The following is a 13,618-nucleotide window of genomic DNA, read 5'->3' on the forward strand; positions in this document are numbered from 1 at the left end:
CACTGAAGTAAGCTGTGGGCTAATTAGAATTACCTTATTGGGATTAGCTTTTTGCACTCCATCCTAAGGTAGGGAAAATGGATTTGTTTGCAGCTCTTACAAAAAGGCAGCCTAATGGTAACAAGGCCTGGGACAAAAGCTTAAATTTGGGGCTACTAGGTTTTTTTTAGTTATTTCATATACATATGACAATATTATATTACAGATATTTCATATATGTATAACAAGCTGCATTTTAAAAGCATTTCCTTTCCCTTTCACTTCTATTGACAGCATATCTCAGAATTCTTAGTGGCTGCTAATAACCAGCAGTTTTCCTTGAAATTTCTAGATAAAACATTGATAAAAGTATCAGTCAAGAGTTTGCATGTCTTTTTTTGTAGACCTGTATAGCTTACTTTCCTTCACATTTCTCTGTACATAAGCTCTTGCGCACCCTCTAAGCTAATCAAGACAAGGTCTTTTAGATTTTTTCATGTGATTAAACACTTCTGTGTCCCTGATGATCTTACTAGCTCTTCCCAGATTGTTTTCCAGTCTGAGTTCATCATTCCCGAGTAACGTGTCACTGGAATTGTGCACATTGTTCCAAGACCTACAGTTTTTGCATTCCTATTAGTGCTTCCTGGCCTAGTGCTATTCCTTTTGCATTCCTGGCCTAGTGCTTCCTTATCTCTCTTTAAAATATTATACATACCCAGTATATTCTAAGGTTATGTTACAGAAGGTGTTTGGAGTTAGCCTGCAGGAGCATTACATTTAATCATGATTTGTATTGCACGAGTTCTCAAAAGTTACACAACTCTTCTGTGATAGTCTGACCCTTTTAGTACTGGTCACACCTATAATTTCATTTCCACATTTTTATTTTTCTAGACTGTACTTGAATACAGCGTCTCAAACTAATCCTCAAGAACACTTACTAGGTTTGTATTTCCAGTCAAATGCTTTTCTTTGGTACACAACTCATTGCCATCTTCTGTTTTTCAAGTTCAGCACAAGTTTTTTGGTTTGGTGTGGTTTTGAGTGGTGAGGATTGGGTTTTGTTGTTGCTGGTTTAAACTCTATCTCCTCTTAGGGTGAAGTAGTAACTTATTACACTTCCCTGATAAGAAGTCTGTTACTTCTGATATTAAGGGAAAATTAGCTCTGCTACCTCCGTTGCTTTAAGGAATGACATAATGGCCTATAGCACCTCAAAAGTACAACAAAGCTAATACCATGTTATAAACAGTGCAAAGCAATGGTTCCTCAAATACTGCAGTTTGCCCATTGCCAAGGACACTAGGTTGATAGATAAGTCAGGTAATCTTTACAGTAGTTTGCATGTTGCTGATGGCTTGATTGACATTCCAGGTTGTAAATACGATACAGAATTAGTTTGCGGGCTTCCTGTTTTCTTGTGGGCTGTTTGATTAAATTAAAAATTGGCTTTCTCGTGACTGCCCGTTGATGCTCTGTGGCTGGGAGATGTGTGGTTTATACTCATTAGTGAAGACCTTCAGGGAGGACTGTGAAAAGGGTAGTGCTTCAAACGAAGTCCAAATTAAGGGCCAATATGTTGGGAGACTGTGTATCCTCTCCTTACAGAAATGTAAACAGTTTCCATAGCAATACTGCTTTGTATGGTAGGAAAGGGCAAACAGGTTTGAGGACACATGCTAGAGAAATTTTTTATAGTATGGCAGTCATAAGTTAAATGTTTCAAGGAACTAATTTAATAATATTTTGTTCCAGCTGCAGTTGGGAATATGACTATTTGAGGGGAGGTTTTTAGGTGTTTTTTAAAACAGTGTGCTGCAAAGGGTTGTGGTTCTACAAAACACAGTCATAGGAAATATGAGTGACAAGGGAAGAGAATATCAAACATCATTAAGTGCCTTTTGTAACTAAGCAGTGTCGCTAGTAGACAGATTTGTTTACAAGAAAATATCTCCTGCTCGGGGAATTCCATCTTCCATGGGAACAACCCCATGACTCTAGTCTGAAAAGAATGTGCATGTAGGTGCAAAAAAGTATTTCCTGTTCTGTGGCTGACCAGCTGAAAAGAGTATGCGGTGACTGCTTTTAGAGAGATCATGACTTCCAAAACAGACAAAAATAAATGGATTTGTGAAATTAGATCTGGTTCTCTCAAAAAAACATATTGAGTTATTGAACTCTGTTAAACCCTGAATTTAGTAGAAACAAAACCCCCTAAGACCTGCATTTTAAATTTAATTTAGAATGTTTAGCAACAAAGTGTGCAAGTCCTTGAAGAAATGAACTAATTTCAAAGATTTTGATCTTTGATTGTATTAATGTTTTTAACATTGAGTGCTCAAAAAAACTTTAACATGACAGTGCTAGAATTTAACTGCTTTGAACGCCATTTCTTATTTTAGAGGGGGAAGCAAGAGATATTTATGATAAATGCAAATTAATTTTTTTTTTATTTTCCAGATGGGGTGGAAAACCCCTCAACTTTCTAAAAACATTTTGAAGATCAGTGTCTTAATTGAATTACCTCTGAATCTGCCTCTTAAGAGAAAAACACTTGTTTTCTCATACAGATTCTGAACAAAAAAAAAATGTCCATGATTTCATTGACCTTCCTGGGAAGAAAAACTAAGTTTATATGGGAATATTACCTACCCAGATGGGAATTCAGAGGTCAGTACTGTATTTTAAAAGGAAATACACATAGGATTCAGCAAACACCTAAACATGTTTAAAAACAGTATGATCCTATGCCATTTATTGGAGACAAAAAACACTCAGAAACTCACAAATAAGCACATCCTCAAAACAACTGCTTGTCCAATTCAAATGACTTCTTAAATTTTGCAGAGGAACAGACTGAGGAGTATATTAAGTGGTAGAGCACATAGTAGTCTCTGGATTATCTGGTCTGTGACAACATGAGAGTAGAGCATGTCTTTCTGAATTATATTCTGTCTTTGCTTAGACTTGCAGTGTCAGAGAATTCACAAACCTCCAGGTAAATAGCTCCAAGGATTAATGACCACTTGTAAAGACAAAAAGAAAAGGTTCTATAATGGTGCCTCCCCGGCTTTCTGCTGCTTTATCTCTTTATATCTCCATCTGTTACATTACATGGTTTTTTATTAAGTAGTCTTGTGTAAATTTTGACTAGGATGAAGTCTTGCACTAAGGTAAACAGATTTTTATTTGTTGTTTTACCAAAGGTTAGTACTTCAAATCACTGATAATTCTTACAGCTTGTTTCTGAAACCAAAGCAATTTTTTTAGCATCTTCCAAATACAGATCCAGAAATTGTGTGTGTAGTTATTGATATATCTAGACATCAACTTTTACTTGAGATTCTGTATTTATAGGTGCAAATGTTACACTTTGCTTTTAAACTCTATGTTCTGTTGAAAGCTAATATTGAGTGAGTTATTTCTCAACATCCATGAGGTAATTCTGAATTAACTCCTAAAATATGTGGAGTTGGAACGACCAGTTCATTGGTGAGACTTTCAAATTATGTGATCACTGAGCTGTATACCCCTACTGTTTCAATTTAATCTTTTCTTTAAGTCTGTGGCTTGACTTGTGTGGTGTTGATTAAAGTATCCTTATTAGAAACTGCTAGTAAACACTAACCTAAAGCTTGGAAAACACTGCTGTGATCATTGTCAACATGAGGGTTGTATCCTTCCTGAATGAGGATTTTATGGGTAAATTCCAAAACATCACATAATTATTCATAGATTGTTTACGCCCCCAAAAAACCCAAAGTAAAATATTTCGGCCATTTAATTCCTCTGCAGAAATTCATGATCAATGACACAATTCTATTCACCAAAGAACTCATTCTCTTGAAAGTGTAATATCCTTCCATCTATTATAATGAGAGTTCATTCATGTGACAGCAGCCCAATTCAGACAGTCTGTCAAATTGTTGCAAGCAAGACATCGTAGCTTTGGAAGTTGCTAGTCAGTGGAACTATGCTATCTAATCATGCAAGTACTAATAGATTATCTGCTTCAGGGCTGTAGTTCATACCTATCGTTCCCGCTAATGTATACTTATTTACAGAAGAATTAGTGATTTTTATGTTTTGTATAGAAACCAACTATACTGTGGTAACTTGATCACTTACAGTTGGATTCTGGAAATAGTCTCTCAAATAAGTGAGAGCAGAAAACTATTACCAAAAGAACTGAAGTCCCATCTGTGTGGGTTTGTTTGTTTAATTTCACTTGAATAATGGAGTCTTCCAAAACAAAATTTAGAGGTGGGTATTTGTCATCTTAAGATGTTTTTTTTGTCTGACTTTTTTTATGGGATTGTGCATCTTCCCTCTCTGCTCTTGCAGCAGGCAAGAAACCATGAAGCTATTGATTATAAAGCAAACCGAAAACCAATGGAAAAGGTATTCTCTTTTAGCTGGTAGTTCCCTCACTTGCTAGCTGTTTATCCTGCTATCACAACTGCAGAAATACAAAACTTAAGTTTCATTCAGCTGACCAGATAGTTTTGAAATGCCCCCAAGAATAACTGTGTTCCTGTAGAGGAATAAATTCAAAATATAGATTGGTGTGCTTTAATGGGAAAACGGCAAAACTCTACTCAGTGTGATACTCAGAGTTGTCTGTAGCAAAGTGAAATGATGGACAGTGACTTATTTGAAGTAAGAAAACAAAGAGGGAAAAGGGAATCCTTTTCTGTAATAGTTACTTGCAGGAGGTATGCAGCTGTGATAATTCACTCAATTCATGCTACTGCTGTGTGACTTCAAGACAGAGCCAGAGTAGTAAAGGTTTGAAAAGCATGGCAGGGCCACAGTGATTTCACTTGCAAAAAACCCCCACCTTGAAAACCACACACCCCAAACCCTCAAATCCTCAATGTCAATTAGATATTTTGGAGCAAAGCCAACTACAGTAACATCTACAAATCACAGAGTACAATTGGATTTGAATCTGTTAAGCTGCTTTTATTTCAGTGGTACTGTTCTGGATAAAAAGGATAAACTTTTTCCTGATTTCTAGCTCCATTTTTCTTTGTGTAGATTGGAATAGAATGAGACTGGGAATAACTTATGAAGGATATCCTTGCTACAAATTGTTGTGGTATAAAGGGTTTCATCTTGGCATTATGAAATAAACCAGTAAAAATGAGAGAGATTAGAACAGCCAAAACGCCCATTCATGATATGCTAAACCTCAGGCTACTTTGCTCTTCTTAGAACTTGTTTTATTAGCTTATCCTTTTACGTAATGACTAGATGAGACTGAAAAAGGCAAATGATGAATTTGTCAAATGCTTTGAGCTTTAGAGCCATATATAAGCAAGAATATTAATCCCTGTCTCATAAGATTTTCCCTACTTTGGAGTGCCTAACCCTAATATTAATCCATAATATTGGGGACATTACCAACTCATCCATTTAGATAGAAGGCATTTTAGAAAGCGGAGAGGGACATAAGTGAACCACTGGTCAGTAACTGCAGTTATGTTTTGTAGGAAAGCAAGCAAGCTGAGGGAGGGCAAAAGAATAAGGGGTCTTGCTTCAGAGGGGGTCAAAGGAATATGTGGCCCTGTAGATTTGGGTTTCTGAGATTCAGTTAAAAAAAAAAAGTCTTTAGATGCTGTGATGAGCAGTTTTAAGAAAGAAAGGTGGAAATCCAATTAGATAGTTTTCATAATGAACTTGAAGAGACACATTAGAGTAGATGTAGAAGATGAGGCTACTGACCTTAAAGGAAGAAAAAGAAGGGATAAAGTAGGAGTTGGAGACAATCCCATCAAAAAGGCCATGGATTTACTGTGGTTTTATACATTTACTACTTGTTTTTCTAAGTTAAATTGCTATTGCTGTCTTATGAAAACATAATCACAAATGTGGAAATAATTACAAGCAAACAAATAACAAGCAAAAAAATACATTTAAGGGTTTCTGTATGTTGTACCTCTCTGCTGAAGTGCTGTATCGATACTTGAAAAATGCACTGAGGGTGTTTCTATAAATATCTCACATTGTTATTTCAATGTATTACACTCCTTTCATAAATATTAAACTCTGCAGGAATCAGATCTGCTGTGGGAACAATTCTGTTAGTTCAATCTTTTCACTCCACCGTTTTTTATATTTCCTTACAAAATGGTATTTTAAATATTTTGCATTTAACAACTGTAATAGTCTTTGTGTTTTATTAAAATTTGGTGACCAAGTTCAGGTGCTCTCTAACCAGGACACTTTATTAAAAGCCTTGTCTCATACCAAACAACTCAAAAAGAAAAATGAGGTCAGGTGGAAAACTGTGTAATTAAAAAAAAAATAAAACCAACTAGTTTTTAAACATGTTCTTACAAATATATAGAAGTAAAATTAAGAGGGGGTTTGAACATAGCTGTCAACACAAAAATACTGATGGTTCTCCGATCTGAGCTTTAGAGATATTCGAAGTACTTCTTCTGTCTTGTGTGCTCATTCAAAGCTCTTGCTGAAAATGATGGTGGTTTATATATACGTGAGAAGAGGAGCAAAAATAATTATGAAGGAGCATGGAAAATCAGGAAACAGCTATCATAAGATTTAAGGCTTTGGTCAAGCAATTCAAGTTGATAAATTCTCCCCCCACACACCTTATTTTTCACCATCTATATAGTGGGATGGGAGCTGCCAGGTGTTGTACAAAATCATAGCTTAAATAAACTTACAGGTCTTAGTGTGAATGCATATGACTTTTCTCTGGTAGTGTTTCTACTTTGCCTTCTGTCTGTTTAGTTAGTAACCCTTGGCATAGGCCATAGAGTTCAAGAAATCCACTTCTTCACCAGTTAAGAATGGCCTGGTGTTAAGTCTCTCAGGATGATGTGATATCTGTTTAGTACCAGACTCCTCCTTTCAGTAAATTAAGCCAATAGCAGTTCTTGGCATAGTGTTACTTATGTTAGGAAATCTTAAGAAGTACATGTGAAGCTACTTATCTGGATGCTAGTGCTTGGTTGAATAGCTTTGGGTAAGCAGGGCTGTCACCCAGCCATCCTTTTTGAAGGGATTGCTAGTAAATGAATACGTTGCTTTAGGACAGAGTGAGTATTTGCGAAGTACAAGAGAAAAGAATTACTACTTTGCTGCTTCTGAGGTCCAGACTAGGTTACAATGCAATGGTCAACCCAAAAGGTATATGTGGAAGGTGGAGAATTCCTAAACTATGGTTTATCCCATGTTGCTAGTTCAAGTATGCATATGCATATACATAAATTAAAACTATGTACTAATGCTCAGTCCTATACCTTTTCTTAATTGCTGTCATTGCTTTTCCTGTGTTGGGTAAGCTGTATGTAGCAGTAGCTCAGCACAGATGAGCAGCGACCCCTCCCCAGCAGCAGATGCCTGTACTGCCTGGGAGGTGTAAGGGGCAGGCCCGCAGGTACTGTACTAATCTCAGGTGTTTTCCATCTCTGGTCAGGTAGCAAGAGCCCCCTTTTCAGTTGGGCGTATTCAGTTGCCTTGTTTCCAGTCATCCTGAATGAATACTGTTTTTCTCCCTTGGTTGTCACCTTGTTCCCTTTTTACAACCCAAATAAGCTCCAGCTCTCAAGGATGCATGCCTTTAATCACCAGTAATTGGTCATCGGTGGGTAGTTTACAGCCCTGGTTCTCCGTGCCTGTACTTTCAAAGCCCCTGCTGTCATCCCATCCTTTAGGCTGCATTTTTGTTTCTCAGGTCGTAGGTAGTTCATTCTACCAGAACTTGTATCACAATATACATTATATGCATTTCACCTTGTAAACAAATTGATGCCTCCCAATTGTATTGCATCAAACATAAGAAAATAATGACTATATTTCTCTAGATGAAATAATACTAGTAGTGTGCTCTTGTTCTCTTAAGTGTGTAGCCAGTTTTTTCTTATTTTTTTTTGCTTTTGAGGGGCAAAAACATTGTGCAAAGAAGGAATGAGCTAAAAGTTGGCAGACAGATCAACAGGTGAAAACAATCCCTTTCCATGTTTCTTTCCTCTCCTGCATGCTGTATCTGTGGCCACTGAGAAGGAAACTCTTAACGGTATCTGTTGTTCCTACGGGTCTAACAAAACATTACCCCCACCTTCTTTTTCAGTCATATTACTATGGTCAGCAGAGAATTAAGAGCCAAATAATTGAATGCAGCCAGAGATACAGCAGTATAGCTTTGGAGGGAGCTGGGCTGAAGGACTGAGCTGATTTGCTTTTGATCTCCTCCATCCCTGAGCTGTCCAGAGGCAACCCCACAGCAGTAGGACTGGAACAGCCCAGCAGTGCCCTGAGGTATGCTGGTTGCTAATAGCTACAGTGAAAGCAAATTGAATTACTAATCAGTTAAAATGCCAGGATCTATCCCTTAACCTTTCAGATCATTCCTCTCTCAGTATTGAGAGTTTTAACTACTCTGAAATGGCTTTGGTGGAAATTTTAGAGTTCCCCGTAATAGGAAGGTTACTTGTACTGGTTTTGGCTGGGATAAAGTTTATTTTTGTCATAGCAGCTGCAATGGTGCCATGTGACCAAAACAGTGGTGTCAACAGGGGGATATAAACACCATGAATACTGTTTACAAAGAGTCAAGGCCTTTTCTATTGGTGCCCCACCAGCTAGTAGGCCCAGGGCACACAAGAAGTTGGGAGGGGACATAACATGGACAGCTGACCCCAAATGGCCAAGGGATATCCCACACCATATGATGGGTTTTTTCCACAGCGATAGAAGCTGGTGGGAAGGAGGAGGGCAATACCTTCAGAGTTATGGCATTTGTCTTCCCAAGGAACAGTTACATGTGATAGAGAGAGCCCTGCTTTCTTGGCAGTGGCTAAATACTTGCAGGCCAATGGGAAGTAGGGAATAAATTCCTTATTTTGCTTTGCTCATGTGTGCAGCTTTTGCTTTCTCTGTTTCTCTATAAAACTGTCTTTGTCTCAACCTATGAGTTTTCTCACTGCTACCCTTCCCATTCTCTCCTGGATCCCACTGAGGGGAGGGAGCAATCCCCACTGTGTGGGGCTGAGCTGCCTGCTGGGGTTAACCCACAACTGTGCTACACCATATAAAGGAATAAAGAAAAATATCTCTCTATATAAATACATGTTAAACTGAAGTTGCCTGTTGCAATGTGCATAAGAAATAGGGTTAATTTCTTTCTCATTAGGATTAACATGATAGCAGAGTGTAAAGTGGTTAAATACTCTGCACAGTAATTAGTAAAGAATTGCTACTTTTTCCTCTTCTTCTCTACACCACATTTAGGTTTTTTATTTGTTTGTTTGGTTTTTTTTCAAGTGTGGAAAATATGTCCTGCAATTTGCTCATTACTTACTGCAAAGTAGTCAGGAGTTTAATTTTGGATGAAGATTTACATATTATTTTTTTTGCTATTGTCATTCAGTTTCCATTAGACTTGAGTATGAGACAGGAAGCTTTGAAAACTTTAGCTATAAGATTTGTCCACTAATGCTGAAACTAAACACCTTGTTAAAAAAATCTTTCTAGAAAAAAAATAATTCAAAATGTGCCTTATTAAATCGTCCATGTTCCTCTGTATTTTTAAATCTGTAGTTAAGTGGAGACTTTCCTTTTTAAGGATAGCAGCTGGGGGGGCGGGGGGGAAGGGGGAAGCAAAGCAAAATCACAAACACAGAAAAGTGAAACAAAGTGGATATGATGCTAAAATGCACTTTTCTTGGTGAAATTTAGTTGAGTGAATTTGTAAGATTTTTTTTCTGAATATGTCTTTAGTGCTACTCTTCTACAGATTTCACTTCCATCTGCTGTGTTAGTATTACTTTATGCAAAAGTCTGGTTATAAAGGTTAATAGAATTGCTCAGTTGGTGATAACATGCAAATCCGTAACTGCCTCTGGATTCTGAACAGTACTGAAATTAAACTATTAACATTGGCTTTAATGCTTACCCCAATGGTGGTCACATTTTTTCCTTAGAGAAATAATCACCAGAAGGACAAAGTGGAGATGTGTTTGCAGATTTAAAATGCTTACTGATTGCAGATCTCATAGAGAGCTGAATTGAGGTCAAGTGCAAGAAACTGTGTTGCCCTCTGAGAAGTATCAGGCAGTATTTCTTATTCTAGGTCTGAAATTTCGGAATAACCTTTTGGACTGGGGAGTTCGTTCCCAGGAATCCAGTCCTGCTTTACAGTCGAGTGACAAACAAGTCAGGTTCCTTGGGTACTATCACCTTAGGGGTAGCTATATTTTCCTTTTGCATTTATTTGTGCAGGCTCTGAACAATTCCTGTCCTTTGTTAAACAAGGCAGTTAAGACTGTATCTGCAATTTCTCTTTACTGTTCTTTCAGGGTTTTTTTCCTGAAAAATTATATAGGTGTTCTGCAGTAAATCAGATGGCTTAACATAGTTATTTTCCCTGCCTCACTTGCACACCTTCCTGAGCACATCTCCCAGCTGGATGCACAGTGATAGTTGAAGGAAGGGAAAGAACAATGATGTAAAAATTACTATATGTTGGTTTTGTGTTTTTTTTTTTCCATCAGGAATTATCAGAGCCCATTTAAAAAAATAACAATAATCCCTGAATCCCTAAAGTATTTGAGAGAAAATGTTTTAGCAGTCATTGAAAATGCAAAGAATGGCTTCACCAATTCTCTGTAGCAAGTATGTAACAAGGATATTCACTGTAATCACTGTGCTTGGAGTAAGAACTCTTACATTTTGGCTTTAATTCTGACAGTGACATCCTGGTGCAGATGAATATGGTGACAAAACTTCCATTAACTTCACTAATGCAGAACTTTGCCTAAGAAGTTTCTGTTACCATTAGTAATAGTGGTAGTAGCCTCCGTTAATTTGGTCAAGGGCTACCAAGATCAGGCTGTGTGATATGCCCTAAGCCCTATGTGCTAAGCAGCTATTGCTATTGCTACTGCTTGAATTGCTATTCAATTCAAATCTCCATTAAATTAGAACAATAATAAGTGGGTTTTTGGTACAGTGGTCCCATTCTTCAGTGGCAACATGCAACTCCCAGTCTTTCAATAGGCTCAGAATGATTGCATAATCTTTTTGGACTCAGTGTTATGGTGTGAAACCATGGCAGTGCTTTTCCTGTATTTGGGATGTGTTCTCATTCCGAACTAGCTTAACTATGTTCATCAAATAGCAATCTGTTTCTGCACCTGGGTGCTGTGGAAGTAAAATCTGTCCTTCAAAATGGAGAATTAGTCTCCTTTCTCTATTAGCTACTGGAGTGCTTATAATAACCCTTAAAATGACTCACCCTTGACTATATACACTAATTGAAGACAATGCTGTTCTAGGTGAGTGAGACTTGTAAGACTAATTTTAAAGCAGGTGTTCATACCTTTGAAATAAACAACTGTTGGTTTTTTTTCTTTCAGTATTGGTGCTATAATAGGGGGTATGGAATGTACTTAAAGATACAATAATTAGCTTGAAGTAGTAAATCAGCACAGAAGGAATCTAAGTCTGGATCTGTGTTTTGGATTAACATCTTCATGGTTGCTTTGTTTAAATTTCTACCACTTGCATTGAAGTACATTACCTCATTACAACATCTCACTCCATAGCATGTTAAGACATGTATTTTTCAAAATTTCTGTAAACGTTTACATAGATTGCATCAAATGTATCTTCAGTCATTAACCCTTCAGATGATTTTTAAAAAGTATGAAGTGTTTTAGCAGACTGTAACCTTTGGGTGTCAGTATGTGTGTGAGAATATAAAGATTTTTCAGTTTTGGTCAGAATAATATATCCATCTGACTATTAGTTTGATATTACCATGTAATATTATTCTTTTGGAGGGAACTATGAATATAAAAAATACAGGATACATTTAAATTATAAGAGCATTACCATGCGGGACCTAAATGTGTGCAAAAAAGCAAGTATTTCTTGTTCAATACATTTTTCACTTCATGGTTAACATATTTCTCTTGCATAAAGTGGTAGATCTGTAGTGGTGACAGGTGATTGGAAATGTGGGCCTTCTACTCAACCTGATAATGCACCCACATACTGCATTGAAAAGTCCCATTTATATCAGTGAGACTACTAAAGTCAACAGGGCTTGTCTTGGAGCAGGTTGTTGGTTGCTTTTATAATCTGAAGGATCTCCAACAATTTTGAGTTTCCTCACACTTTCATAGAGATTCAATTTAATTTCTGTGAGAATAATGCCATCTACTGAGTTATTCTTCAGAACTTTTTTGGCATGGACCAAGTAATCTCCTCTATGTGCTGTTGTAGTTGGGTCCTAGTTTGTGAAATCAAAATTGGCTTTTCAGGTTGCTGTGGAGTCTTATCTGCAGTTTTGTCCTCTTTCTCATAATATATAACTGGGTAAACTAACATTTTCTTGACTTTCAGTACATTATGCAATTGCTGCGCGTTTGTCGCATTCGAAGTAAAAAAAAATCAGTGTAGTGTCTGTATAAGACAAATGAAGAGAAAATCTTAATTTCTATCTGATAAAAGTCCTAGTAACCCTATGACACTTTTTTGGGGGGACTCTGTAGACAATTCTAACTGGAATAGAACTCCATATACATTAGATAATTATATTATACTGTATCCTGTGCTGCATCAAAAGAAGCACGGTCAGGTCGAGGGAGGTGGTTCTTCCCCTCTACTCCGCTCTCGTGAGACCCCACCTAGAGCACTGTGTGCAGCTCCGGGGCCCCCAATTTAAGAAAGACATGGACTTGTTGGATTGAGTCCAGAGGAGGGCCACAAAGATGATCAGAGGGCTGAAGAACCTCTCCTATGAGGACAGGCTGAGAGAGTTGGGACTGTTCAGCCTGGAGAAGAGAAGGCTCAGGGGAGACCTTATAGCAGCCTTCCAGTACTTCAAGGGGACCTACAGGAAAGATGGGGAAGGACTCTTTATCATGGAGTATAGTGATAGGATGAGGGGTAACGGTTTTAAACTGAAAGAGGGTACATTTAGATTAGATATTAGGAAGAAATTCTTTACTGTGAGGGTGGTGAGACACTGGAACCGGTTGCCCAGAGAAGTTGTGGGTGCTCCATCCCTGGAATTGTTCAAGGCCAGCCTGGATGGGGCTTTGAGTAACCCGGTCTAGTGGGAGGTGTCCCTGGCCATTGCAGGGGGGTTGGAACTAGATGATCTTTAAGGTCCCTTCCAACTCCAACCATTGTATGATTCTCTGATTCTATACTTGCTATCTCAAGTAAAGCTTTCACTAAGGAATTATTATACTTTTTTCAGCTTCTCATAGGAATAGTATAAGGTGTTGAGAATAATTGTTATCAAGAGTTCAACAGCAGATGTCCATGTGAGTACCATCACCTAAAATTAGTATCTGGTTTGCCAAAGGATGCCAATTTGAAGAGAATTAGTGTTTGTTTATATATATGCATTATAGTAGTTAAAGTTCATTACATGAAATGCTATCTTCCAAAATGGAAGAAAGAAAACAGAAACTAAAAAAAGAAAAAAACAAAATAGTACTCATTTGAAGAAATTCACAGAATTCACAGAATTGTTAGGGTTGGAAGGGACCTCTGGAGATCATCTAGTCCAACCCTCCTGCCAGAGCAGGGTCACCTACAGCACGTTACACAGGACAGCGTCCAGGTGGGTTTTGAATGTCTCCAGAGTGGG

This window comes from Charadrius vociferus, unplaced genomic scaffold, assembly GCF_000708025.1.
Source record: "Charadrius vociferus isolate BGI_N301 unplaced genomic scaffold, ASM70802v2 scaffold153, whole genome shotgun sequence".
Lineage (NCBI taxonomy): Eukaryota > Metazoa > Chordata > Aves > Charadriiformes > Charadriidae > Charadrius > Charadrius vociferus.